This window comes from Petromyzon marinus, chromosome 7, assembly GCF_048934315.1.
Source record: "Petromyzon marinus isolate PM22_M1 ecotype Great Lakes invasive population chromosome 7, UKy_Petmar_22M1.pri1.0, whole genome shotgun sequence".
NCBI lineage: Eukaryota > Metazoa > Chordata > Hyperoartia > Petromyzontiformes > Petromyzontidae > Petromyzon > Petromyzon marinus.
The window spans coordinates 7,117,353-7,130,848 of record NC_133673.1 but is presented as its reverse complement, the minus strand read 5'-3'; the positions used below and the strand labels follow the sequence as shown (position 1 = coordinate 7,130,848).

General features: G+C 43.3%; 1 protein-coding gene across 12 annotated transcripts in view; it reads left to right on the top strand.

Annotated features, from left to right (window-relative positions):
* The window catches only part of PPFIA2 (PPFI scaffold protein A2), a 351,275-nt gene that overhangs the window by 66,517 nt on the left and 271,262 nt on the right, over positions 1-13,496 (top strand). The gene's annotated exons all lie outside the window — the stretch shown is intronic.

The following is a 13,496-nucleotide window of genomic DNA, read 5'->3' as shown; positions in this document are numbered from 1 at the left end:
GACTAGAGGACGCCTTTAGTCTAACACCGTTTTGAGACTAGGCTAAAAAAAAAGCTGTCTCTGGTTTCTACCAATCAGTTTCAAAGACAATGCATACTATATTATCGGAGTGTTTTTTGTTTGCATTCTGGCCACAAGCACTGTGCTTAATGCAGACATGATTCCTTGTAAAAGGTTTCAGTTTGGTGTTTTAACATCTTAACACCTCATTAGACCTCCTTTGCCAGTACCAAAATGTAATAATAGGGGTTTTCCCCTTTTTTCTGGCAACAAAACTGAAACCTTTTTTTACGAGGATTCATGTCTGCATTAACCACAAAACCTGCAGTCAAAATGCAAACAAAAAACATACTATGATAATATACGTATTGTCCTTGAAACTGATTGGTCCACACCAAGATAACGTCATCTGGTCGAGCACCAATTGGGTCGAGGCTCAAAATAAAGCCGTCCCTCGGTGTGGACCAATCAGTTTCAAGGACAGTACATATATTATCATAGTATGTTTTTTGTTTGCATTTTGACTGCAGGTATTGTGGTTAACGCAGACATGAATCCTTGTAAAAAGGTTTCAGTTTTGTTGCCAGAAAAAAGGGGAAAACCCTATTATTATCTGAACACCTGTTTTGTTGCCAGAAAAAAGGTGAAAAACCTATTATCAGAGCAATCTATAGCTCATCGGATTCCTCCAGTGTAAATACAAATTCTGATTCCGATATAAATTAAGATCACGATTCTGACGAGCGTGCCCGTGTCGCGTCATGTCAGGGGAGGGGAGGGGTCGGCGCAGTGGGTAGTGTCGGCACACTTTGGTCCTGGTGATATGGGTTCAATTCTCAGGCCATTACACAATTCACTTGTCGAAATTTCACATATCCCCAATGGTGGGGCCGCGATTTCCAGAGAACAACCACCGCCTTGTTCACCCCGCAGGAGATGAAGGGTTGACCCGACCCCCCCTGCCGAAATTTGAACTCGTACCCTTTGGATTGCGAGTCGTGGCCCCCGCACTCCTGCGTAGCCCATCGGTAGCGGGCGTGTGCATCGGTCGTTGTCGATATATCTGAAGTTGTCATGGGCCCTCTGTAGATTGGCTAAGTTATAAATAGGTACATAACTGCAACCGGTGTCACCTGCGGTCCAGAGGCGGCTGGAAGTGGCTCTGTCTGCGCCTTCTCTTTGTTGGGTTTACGTGTGGGTTAGCGCGCGTGAATCTAAACATTTAATTTACGGACTTGTTCGCCTCTAGGAGATGCAGCTCCATTACTATACTCGGATCTGATCGGCATTGGAGGGACTGGTGCTAAATAATTCTCAGCAACTAATTATAAACTCGGGTAGAGATGAGAACATGCTGGAGTCGACGCGAGCGGAGTCCTCTCGGCCCACACGCAACTGTTCTGTCCTAGTTCCTCAAAGTTTACAAGACAAGTGGTTGTTCTCACCCGTAGACGGTGCCGAACTCTGCCCACAGTGGTCAGGGAGATCGTTTGTCCGCGAATGACCACCTGGGGCACAGTGCAGAAGTGCAGTAGTCGACAATGGTGGCTATATTGTAGTGCGGATTCTTAAAAAGGATCAAACTGGTATACTCTACAGTACAATTGCCTCATTGTCCTGCTGCTGGCTAACACGATATGACCACGGTTGTAACTCTTTTTGCGTTGGTCTCAAGCAAGGCTCGTGTGCGTTGTACTCCCAGTGTGGCTGCTGTCACGGGCCACGCAAAGCCACGATGGGAGGGCAATTTCTGACGCCGGCTCACCGCCTGGCTGCCTTACAGATTGACCTGTAGTTTCTCCGCAATAATGAGATGCAATTTTGCGTGAACTACACGATATAAAATGGAACATTGCGTTGGGTCTTGTTTCGCATGTCCTTCTATTGCCGCAAAGACGCTGCTTGCAATTTGCACATTTGTTGAGACTCTCATTGATTCTTAGACGCACGGTTTGGCGCACGTCACAGGGTGTGATCGCAAAATAATACTTGAATTGATCAGTTAATACGTGGTGAGCATTTACCCCTCGCCGGGATCAGAACCTGTGAATCCGCACACTGGGATGCCATCTGCTCACTTCCTGCACTGCCTGTCCTGCTTCTGCACCAGCTCGGGATCCCGATTATGTTGCACATGCCACGGTAGCGACTGAACATGGGCAAGCTTTAACTCTGCTATGAATTCAGGTGTTTATGGTGCATTTAAACTGGAGTGATGCTTTGGATGTGACAGCTTTGACACAACTAAATTGCTCTTGGTGCATAATTGCTGCAGTTAGTTAAGCCATTATGGGTGATTGTATGTATAGGAGTGCATTTGTGTTTGTGCTAAGTGCTGTCTTTTATATTGGATGCATCTTTTTATAGGCCCTTCGGACAAATCCTAAAATAATCATCTTGTATCCCTTAGGACAAAGATAAACACCACTCTGGGGGTTGTTTTTCTTCAGAAAATTTAAATCGTCTTGTAATTGTTGTGTGTTTGTTCCAAGCATGATCTGTTTGGGGATGTGCGTATTCACGTGAACGGTCGATGTTGTTGTAACGTGAGTGTGTGTGTGTGGGGGCAGCGGTAGTGTAGCAGTTAGCGTGCTGCACTATGAACCCGGCGGCCTGAGTTTGATTCCCGCTGACGGCCAACTCTAATGATATGATTATCTGAACCTGTCCTGGGCCTCTCCTAGGTCGACTCAGCCTCAAATGAAGACCTGGTGCCATGTTTGAACATCACCACTAAGGAGACAAAAGTGGTCAGGCGTGGTGCTGGCCACTCACCCCCTCATGTACCCTGCCGGCCTTCATAGGTGCTCGCTAACAGCACTTGCCCCAACAGTCTATTCCGTTTAACACGTAGGCTTTCGCGACCAATATTATTCATAATAAAGGTTTTTGGGTTAGATCGCGTTATTTATAAATGTGTCGTAACCCTCCACCACCCGACACGGCCAATCAGCAAAAAAAAGTGTCACGTTGACAAAAGACAATTAGTTCACTACTTTAGCCCACCGGTGTGTTGAAGAGTGAATCCACAACATTTACAGTTTGAGTACGACGTTTCGCTGGTAAATACATCCAGCATCATCGGGCAATTCGCCAGAATGGTAAAGTCCTTGCTTGCTCCTGGTTTTATATAGAGGAGCAGGGTGACGTCATCAATTAACTCATATCAGGTGCAGTGATTAGAGGCGGAGGGGGGGTATTGTAATTATATAATCGATTAGTAATCAGTCATTGGTTATGATTAGTAATGAGTTGTAGATTAGTAATTAGTTGTAATGTGTGTTAGTGATTATATGCTATGTTAGTAATCCGTTAATTAGTATGTGTTTCCCCTATAAGGAATTGTAATGTGCATTCATATTCTTAGCTTCCTCGGCAAAGCCACGCCGAAGGGAAACAACAAAACAACAAACATAGATATTCTATTATTTTATTGCTTCCCCCCCAACGTGACTCCACCGAAAGAGCCAAGAACATGAATCACTGCAGTCACGAAAGCTTTAAATCAAAATGTAATGTGTATTATGTAATAATACGCTTCCAGGCCGCACTAAGCCTGTAGCTGTCAGAGCGATTAAAGTTATTCTTATTCCTCTCAATTTCAATGGATGCTCTATTTAGTCTTTGCCAGTAATAATTAGTTTTACACAACACTGCAACATTGTCAAAATCAATTGAGTGTCCTTGTTGACAAGCATGTTCTGCCACTGCCGACAGTTGTGTTTGAGATAATTTTATATTTCTCTGATGTTCTTTTAGTCTTACGCTGATGTTACGTCCCGTCTGTCCAATATAGCATCTGCCACATAAACAATTAATCCGATATACACCTTCTGTTGATAATTTAGGTACTGCGTCTTTAGTGCAAGATACTAGTTTTTGAATTTTGTGTACTGTACCAAATCTTACTGTAATGTTTTGCTTTTGCAAAACACGGGCTAATTTGTCAGTTACTCCTGAGATATATGGAATTCCGGCTATATGGGGGATCTTTGTCTTTAAATATATCACACAGTACAGTACTGTGTGATATATTTCCCAAAGGTAATGTTGGTCGTGGGGGTTGTTTGACCATACTTGATGTTTTTTTCCTGGATTTTCTGTTTGCACAGTCACATAATCACTTTAAGATGTTTTCTTGTCCATGTTTTTTGTTTGTTGCGGTTGCACCCGATTCAAGAGCCGAATGGCTCACAGGGCTATACCAAATTAATGAAACTGAAAACTGAAACTTCATCCTGTTGGTCAGTATGGGTTGGTGAAGAGGGGCCCCAGGACCAGCTGGGATATCTCAAGCCACTGATGTTAGCCGTGGTTGTGAATCGCACTCTGGTTTCAGGATTTGTAGCACAGCTAGCCAACCACTGTGCCACTGGTACACAACACACACCATATTTATACTGTCTATACAGAGTGCATATATTGCATTGCAGTATGTTAACAGACCCTATGATAGCTTTCCTAAAAGTATACTTCTGTATTGTATGCCATGTCACACAAGAAAATAACATTATCTGCTGCTAATTTGCAAATAAATATCAACTTTCAGATAACTGTGATTTTCCAAGTCTCTTCCAAAAGTTTAGCAATAGTTATACAATATAACAAGGCAAGAGATAATGAATTGGTTAAATAAAGTATATTACATTGGCATTACCCGAGTGAACTGCTTTGACAACGCTCAATATAATGACCTGTTGCAAAACGTTGCGCTTTGAGGTTGTACCCTGAGCAGATGCAGCCCATTTGTGTCCAGCCATGATTTATGCATCCAAAATCTGCTTCAATTTAACTTACTTTTGAATTGAAAATCCTGCACGTCACGCTGTGAAGGTATGTGCGTCAAATTAAGGTTTCTTATCTCCCTAAACATTTCCATCCATATAAATAATAAATGCCAATGCTGTGGTTTGGAAGCAACAATGTGGGCACGTGTTGCTGACAGGTGTGTGTGTGCAGCTTAAAGAGGTGCTGTAAAATGTCTCTGTTGATGCGGTGTAGGGGGTGTACATCGATTTGTAAAAAGTGCGAACTGGATGCAGTCCAACATTATCATGCTGGCGGATGTTTTTGCGAAGCTTCGAGGCCATCCTTTTATCTGTGAAAAGATTAAGCTCTTATACTATGCGTTGTATTGTGCCAACTGTGAGATGTTGTATATGCCGGGTCTTGAAAATTTGATGAAAATAATAAAAATTAAATGAAAAAAAATCGTAATTATCCGAAATTATGCTAATATATAATTACGTGCATATATTATGCTAATCGTATTAATTTATGTGAATGTATGCGATTATGCCAATGTGGGCAGTTATGATAATTAGGCTTAGCTTCGTTGCCCAGGGTCGTATCATCAATCGGGATCATGCAATTAATTGTATGAAGTTATGCAGGTGTGATGTAAGTATGCCAGATTAAACTCAGCTTCGTTGTCTAGGTTCGTATTATCGATCGGTATAATACAATTATTCTCGTTTTACATTTACTGAATATGTGTAAGTGTTTACATTATGAGACCTCCTTTGCCAGTAACAAGATATAGTAATAGGTTTTTACCCTTTTAACTGGCACAAAAAACTGACACCTTTATTCAAGGCATCATGTTTGCAATAACCACAACACAAGCAGTCAAAATGCAAACAAAAAGAGACAACTCTGATAATAATATGCACTGTCCTTGAATTTGATTGGTCCACACCCAAGACAGCTTTTCTTAGAGCCTAGTCTCCACTGGTGTTGGACCAGAAGACACCAAGAGGCGTCTTCTGGTCCAACAATTAATTCGCCAAAAGGCGTCTTCTGGTCCAACACCAGTGGAGACTAGGCTCTAAGAAAAGCTGTCTCGGGTGTGGACCAATCAAATTCAAGGACAGTGCATATCATTATCAGAGTTGTCTATTTGTTTTCATTTTGACTGCTTGTGTTGTGGTTATTGCAAACATGATGCCTTGAATAAAGGTGTCAGTTTTTTGTGCCAGTTAAAAGGGTAAAAACCTATTACTATGTCTAAGTGTGTTTGTCAGGTCTCCAAATTCAAATCTCAACGCAGGATACAGTTCTTATAAATAAGATTATTATGCATGAACTCAGGAAAGAAACACTCAAACACTTCTGTGTTAAGCAATTTTAATTTCTAAACAAAACCTTAACACTCTAATGTGCGATCTCTTATGCTTGGAATTGTCAACACAGTACTCCTGGAGATGTTCCCCTCATTGATCTATACGTTTAACCCTCAATGATCGCGTTTGTAAACTGGGTAACAGTACAATCGATTATTCCTCAGAGTACGCGAGCATACACGGCGAGAGGGAAAGTCCTTACAAATTCATGCAACGATATTCATACGAAGGCAATAAAGAAACGTCCCGAAGGCAAGAGTAGTTATCAATTAATTCATTGGTAAGATTATGCAATTAAAAAGAACAAAACGACTAAAATACTTCTAAATGACCGTATCCACGTAAGTCAATGGGCCGCAATGTTCTTCGTTATCAGCTAATAGTTGACGCACTTATCATGAGTCTTCTTGTACGTGTTAATGTGTGAGTGTTGTTGGTCTTCTTGCGTTAATTCTTTGTGTTAAGCAGACGCCGGGGTTGGGCATCCCTTGTATCAAAAATATGTTTGTTCCCTGTGGAGCGGTGAGGGTGTGAGGGTGTGTGTATCATACGGACAGCTTGGCACTCCTCCTTTCACACGGGCTGCCACAGTTTCTGTCCACCGCCGGGTGGAAGAGTCGGCACGACGTTCGCCGTCGGTGCGCGATGATCCGTCGTCAGGTAGCGCCCGCAGCTCGTCCGCTGGCTGCAGCTCCTCACTCTCGTCTTGGTTCCCAGCCGGTGCCGCTCGGTGTGCGTGTGGGTCGAACCCACGGCGCGCTCGCTGGCGCCGACACTTGCTCACGGGCAGCTGGTCAGGCTCTTTTCCCTGCTGGATGAGCTGAGTCGGCACGACGCTTGTCCGCTGGCAGCTGGCACCCTCGCTTGGTGGCGCTGCTGCGCGCTCTCTCTCTTGCTCCGTCTCTCTCTGGCGGTGCCGATTGCGCGTGCAGCTGGTTCTCTGCAATGCTGGCTTGGTCGATGCTTGGCCCTCTCCACCTTTTCTCGAGGTTGACTCTTGACGCTGAGAATAACTTTCAACGATACTCTGTCGGTCCATGCCGAACTCAGCACAGAGCATCACCTCGCCCCTCTTCTCTGCGATGCACCACACGCATTGTTGATCTCGAGGCCATGCCCCAGAGCTGGCTTGCTGTCCTCTTCCGAGCTGCTGTGTGTCTTCTTGTCGAGCTGTCCCTTGCCGAGCTGATGGTCGCCGTCTTCTGCCGCTGGTAGCTGTGATGCAGTGTATGGCCCGTGTCTCTCTTTTTATGCCAACATTTCTTCCTCTGGCTCACCTTCTCACAAAGGACCAGAACTTCCTTTGATCTCACTCTGTGTTGTGGGGGGGGAGGGGGTTGTACGTGTGTCCGTGTGTGTTCTGATTTATTAAGCCATCTGTGTCTCTCCCTGGCTTGATTACTGTCGCCCTCCTCAAGCCATCTTTTCATCCGTGGAACACAGATGCCCCACCTGCAATAAAAGCTCTCTGTAAGAGTCATTTCTCTCGCTCTGGGCGTTACATTCTTTGCTATCCCGTGCTGTGGGAAGACAAAGACGGTTGGGAGGCTCTTTTTCATATGGAGTGCATTACATCTTGGTTAGGTATGATGGACTTATTTCGCCTTTAATTCTTCTAGGTGACCCTTTGTCTACCACTTCGTAATTATTATTTGGTTCGTGTTTATTCAAGATTTGTGATTTAGCATTGTTATCATTACCGCGTATTTCTTAGGGTTTTACTAACCTTCGTTCCACCGCCTGTATCCTGGGTTTGTGCTGGTTGTTCTCGAGTTATTGTTATTATCTGATATCCCGAGGTTAGAGAATTCGTTTTGGCTTGGGAATCACCCTGAGTGCCAGAATTCTTGTTGATGCTTCGGTCAGGTCGTGTAGAAAATTATTAAAGGTGAAAATAACATCAGTATTGAATTAATAAATGAGGAGTAATGATCCACTGATGTAGATTGTAGCCTGGTTTTCCATTGGACTGAGTGTGAGGATCGATCATGTTAGCTTCATCTTTGGTCGCTAAGTTTTGGAATTTTTACCGTTTGTTAGAAGAAACATGAAAAGTTAATGCGAGAGTGACAAGGCTCGAGAAGGGGGGGGGGGGGGTTCCTTTTGTTTGTGCTCCCAGCGATCCCGCGAGTGATTATATGAAAACAAATATTGGCAAAATCATTCTTAATATCAAAATGGAAAAAGGCCTATATACGACAGAGATCCACCTGAACATGGCACTTAATGAGCTTTGCCCTTTGCAATACAATTGATCAGGCACCCACGAGTTGCCACAGGAATAGTATTTTTTTTACGAGATTACATCTTGACCATGAAACTGAATTCGTGATGAACCGACTCAGTCCTCTGTGTATACACAATCTGATTTTCTTAAGTGAGCCCTCATTGACACGAATATGCCCTCCAAATTGCTAATCATGTCAAGTGGCATTTGGGCCACAGTGTTATCCTCTGATAAATCAGCTGTTGTTCAGGTGCTGGGTGGATTATTACATCGCAGGATCGTGAGAGATGGCGACGGCTTTGGGGAAGGGGGGAGGCCTCCATCCAGCGGCAGGGCGATCATGGTTGATAACCAATGATCCACGATAGGGAAGTGACTCACGGATAGTTGGCGTGGCTTCAAAAGTTCCCGCACTTCCGATTAGCACGGTTGGCTGCGAACGGTGCGAGAGAAGTTCAACATACATGCGTACATCCTCCGTGGGCAGCCCTTGAGCTTCATGGAGAATTCACGCAGCACAGGTAAACGCGCTGGCGATGTGGTGGCTGCACGCAGCATGCTTGGGTAGTTGGCGGTGAAGCAGAGGCGCTAAATCTTTGCCGCGATGTGAATGAAACATGAACGGGGGCAGCGCTGGAATGTGCGCATACATTGGGGCGAGGGCTGAGGAGAGAAAAAAGCACCCCAGAGGAAGTGGAATAGAGCCCATATTTACTGCCCTTCAAGTCCCGTCAGACCGCCTGATGAATTGCTCACACATGAGCAGGTGTGCAGCTCACTCTATGATTTCCCTCAACTTTATTGCCGTGTATAAAGCAGGATTTTTTTTGTTCACATTTTATTACCTTTTTATGTTAGTTTTTTTTCTTTCTTTATCACCATGGTTGCCCTTGGTGTGTTGTGATTGAACGTGTATAATACAAGCAAATTGTTAGCCTCCCTCTCCACTGCTTGATAAAGGTCTCTGTTAATTTAGTGGCATGTCGGGAAACTTTGCTACACTGTGGATCATGACCTCGAGGTAGGGAGGTGGCCAAGTGGTCCAAGGATCGGAGCATTGAGTCACCACTGCAGTGATCCTGGGTTCAAATCTGGGTTCAAATCTCAGTTTCAGCTGCCTATAATTCTGCCCGGTTCTCAATTGTATGGAATTATGATTCTCAGCCCATCCATTGATAATTGCACCAAAATGTGTTTAATTAAATTCGATTTTTGACTTAATTTGGCATAACATCCCAATCTTAGAATTGTAAACATTGCTTGTCACTGTTATGCCTTGAAAAACTCTATAGTATGACATGTAGTAAAGTGCCCTGTGCCCTACTGTGGGTAAAAGAGGTCACCTGAAGGGATCTCAGAATCGGTTCTGTGAAAGCATCTTATGTGAGCAATTCTCTAACGTGAGGTGATGCTATGTCCTGCCAGAAATCTAAGGGTTTTTTTTTAATTCATGACCGAACACCAATATCACAATTGGTAATACTATTGAGGGAAAAGGCGCAAGAAGTATTTTTTTAATTTAGTTTCATTATATAGGAGTTTAGTTGCACACAGAGACACCTATCCATCATTGGTTGATGGTGACTATTACTCACTATTTAAAAAAAACTAACTTTTTTGGTGCAGCAATTCACAGGTATGTATGTTGAACTTCTTTTGCACCATACATAGCCAACCATGCCAATCGGGGGTGCTTATTAACATGGTTGATAGTAGATACAGAACATTTGCAAAATACGTGGCAGGATTCACCTGTACACCAAGCCAATTGATGTAATAATGTAATCCGTTTCTCTGTACGTGCACCTGCTTAATTGGTCCATTCATGTTTCCACTTTGGTCATCTTCTCAACCAGGCTTGCAGTCTTGACTCCCAGTCCGTCAATATACAACGTTTCACAGGCAGTTATGCACTCCGGACTGCAGAATGCCTTGGGGAAAAATACCTCGGAATAAGGCAATTGCTGATAGCCGCTATCGTTGTTTTTTCCCTGCTGGATTGAATACAAGCGTACGCATGCGATCACTCACTTTGCCATGAAGGCAAACGTTGGCCTTATAAATGTGAACATGAGCCATTTCTACTTTCAGATGACAAAGAAAGCATTGCTGATTAAATAACATTTTATGTAATGAGACGCTAGATATTTTGGATGCCCAAGATGTGTGTACGCATTGAGCGATTCCTGTCGAAATGCTCAACTTGTTATTTCCCAGCCAAAGTATACATTGGGAGACAATTGAAATCAAGAGTTAACTTTATACAAATTTTATTTTCGGAACTCTAAATTTGTACGTTTTGCCCAACTTTTGGAGAATCGTTAATATTTAATTTGAGGCTTGTAATTTTTTTTTCCCCAATTGCCAGGCAGTACAATTACGGTGGGTTATACTGTATTTGGTTAGACTTCAGGTAAACTCTCAGTGGGGGCCAGAGAAGTGGCTTTACTGATGAGAGTGTGAAGTGTATTTAATCAGGATTCACTTTACGCTGCTTCTTCGTTCTGATTGCATCGGGAAGAATACATTGAAAGTCGAAAATTCACACCCGTCTAAATCTTGCCCAAATTATGTCAAATGGTAGTGTTCGTAGCCTTGCAATGAAGGGCTATGTGTTTGCTGACGGTGGGAAACTAAAAGGGGTTAATGCTCTGAAGTGTTTTTTATTGCCACCTACCTCAGTGAAACACACGCAAGCGGACATTAGTTTAGAAGGAGCAATTGCTATCGAGTGATGCCGTTAAGTAGTTTTACAATGGCACATTTGTTTTTGTGTCCTAAACGAGGGAAAAAAATGGGGAGATTTGTTCAAAGCGGCGCCCTGAACGTTATGGCATTTTTCAGGGGCCAATTTACTCGATTGGTCCAATTCTTTACTCCATTTTAAAGCTTACATGAGAATCGGCTGACAAAAGTAATTGACGGGTGTAATCGCTCTGAGCCTGCATGGTGCTGCAATTATAGGACATTCGTAACTCAGGAAGATGCTCCTGGAAATGCAGGCACGTGGAACATACAACTAGAGACCTTATGGGCCTCACATATGCTCACCTCTGCATGTTGATCAATATTCTCAATTTATCTTCTCATTTCGCTTTACGATTGCGTGTCATTGGCGCATGCCTTTAAGCCGGCGTGCATAGTTTTGGGGGCTGGTGGATTGCATGAAGATGCAAGTCTTAATTCACTTTATCTGGAAAGATCCATACGAGACACCCAGCTGCTGGACAATGGGATTCCTGTGGCGGGGGGGGGGGCGGACAGGACATCATGTTAATTTTATCACTTTCTGTGCCCAGTTTAAGAGTTCTACTCTCACATGCATGTGTTTTATCCAAGCATTCCTGCCCCCCCCCCCCCTGAAAAAATACTACTCAAAAAGGAAATGGCTGAACAACTTGCGTGTATCCCTAATAAAAAGGACATTGCAGCCTGAGAGAGGCATTTTTTGGAAAAAGATCAAAAGTGACCTCTTAATTTTGATAAAACATTGCGTGCATCTGTTCAATGATTGAAGTGGGAGAACTGTGTGATGTTGACATTCTAATTGCTCCCGTAAAGCTGTTTAAAAAATGTTTTTTTTGCTGGGTTTAGAGTTATTATTGCCCCAGCATCTATTGAGTGTCCCGGGATAGCAGTTATACAGTGACTAATCATACATGGTGAGAATGCCACGCCTAAACAATTTTTATGACATTAAAAATCTTTCCTCATCACCCTGGGCTATCTGTCCCCCAACCCCCATCACCCAGGATGCGTTGGGTACATGGGCCTGGCGGATAGTCGGGTGTGGTTGTTTCTTGTCGCCCAACGTTCTGCGGCTGGCCTTTGTTCGTGTGTACCGCAAAAATCGAGTACAAATATTTTAAACAAATCTTCACTCGTGTATAAAAAGCGCAGATGCAAAAATGTCACCAATCAAGCAATAGCCAAATGTTTCGCCACTTCATGTCAATAATTAATATTTACTGCAAAAATGTGACTTTCAACGTAGGTGACGATGTTTTGCTCTATTTCGTGTGTGGCCGGGTGTTGTCTCCGATACATATTTTAGCCGCCGCAGTGCCTCATTGTTACTTGCGCTCAACGCACAATCCGGAGGTCACCGGTTTGATTCCATCTCCCGAGCTGGCGTTTGAAGCGATGGGACAATTTTATAAATCCCCTCGCCTCTGTCGACCCAGCAGTGTAAATATGTTCAACCACGGTTAGTCGAACGGCAGGGTCGCCTGTGGGTGGGGCAAAGTGTGGGTAGGCCCCCCACCTCTTTCAAAAGACGTCCAGTGGAGGCCTTTCTCCCAACAGAGACACGAGCAAGCAATTGCAGGGGCGCACATTTATATTGTTTACATAGTTTAAGATCCAAAAGGAGTGATGCGATGTTATTCCCTGTTTACGGGATACGTGGAAACAGCCCTTTTACTTAATACGCCGAGACTTATTACGAATTCCTGGAAATGTGGGTATTGTGCATTAAAGTCTGGCGAAATTATATTCCACTTGACACCTCCCTTCCCTCATAGAAATTGGGTGTCCTTGTGAGCAATAGGCTCATTATCCAGAGATTCCCTCTATATAAGTACGTATTCAGTTCATATTCATTATAATATTAATATTTTTTAACGCTGAGAAATCATAAAAACAAGGGGTTTATTTCCGTCTCTGATTGCACACCTTCTAGTTTGAAAATTTATCTGTGCTCAGAAATTATTTACCAGTGTTTTTGTTCTCATAAGAGAGGGTTAAGATGAATTAAATGCCATGTTACAATTCCTTTTTGGTTCCTTGCTTTCCACATGTTTCAGCCGATAGAGCTGCTGCTTTGAATTGTTACTCGCACTAAAATTACCACTCCACAAAATGGCTTTCATAGGAGTCTTATGTAAACCCACATCTTTCTCGTAACGGAGTGCAAATAAAAGAAACTGTATTTTTTCTGATTGAAAAAGGAGGAAAGTGGCATTTCGGAAATTGACCAGCACACCTTGTGGGCCATTTGAAGTCCATTTAGCAAAGAGAAACGTTTATTTAATTTTAGAAATGAGCACATTGACTGTGAAAGGAACGTTATGTGTATAACTGTAAGAGCCTCGCCTTTTGTTGATGATAAAAAGGCATTTGACCCAGTGGAAATTGATGCAGTTATC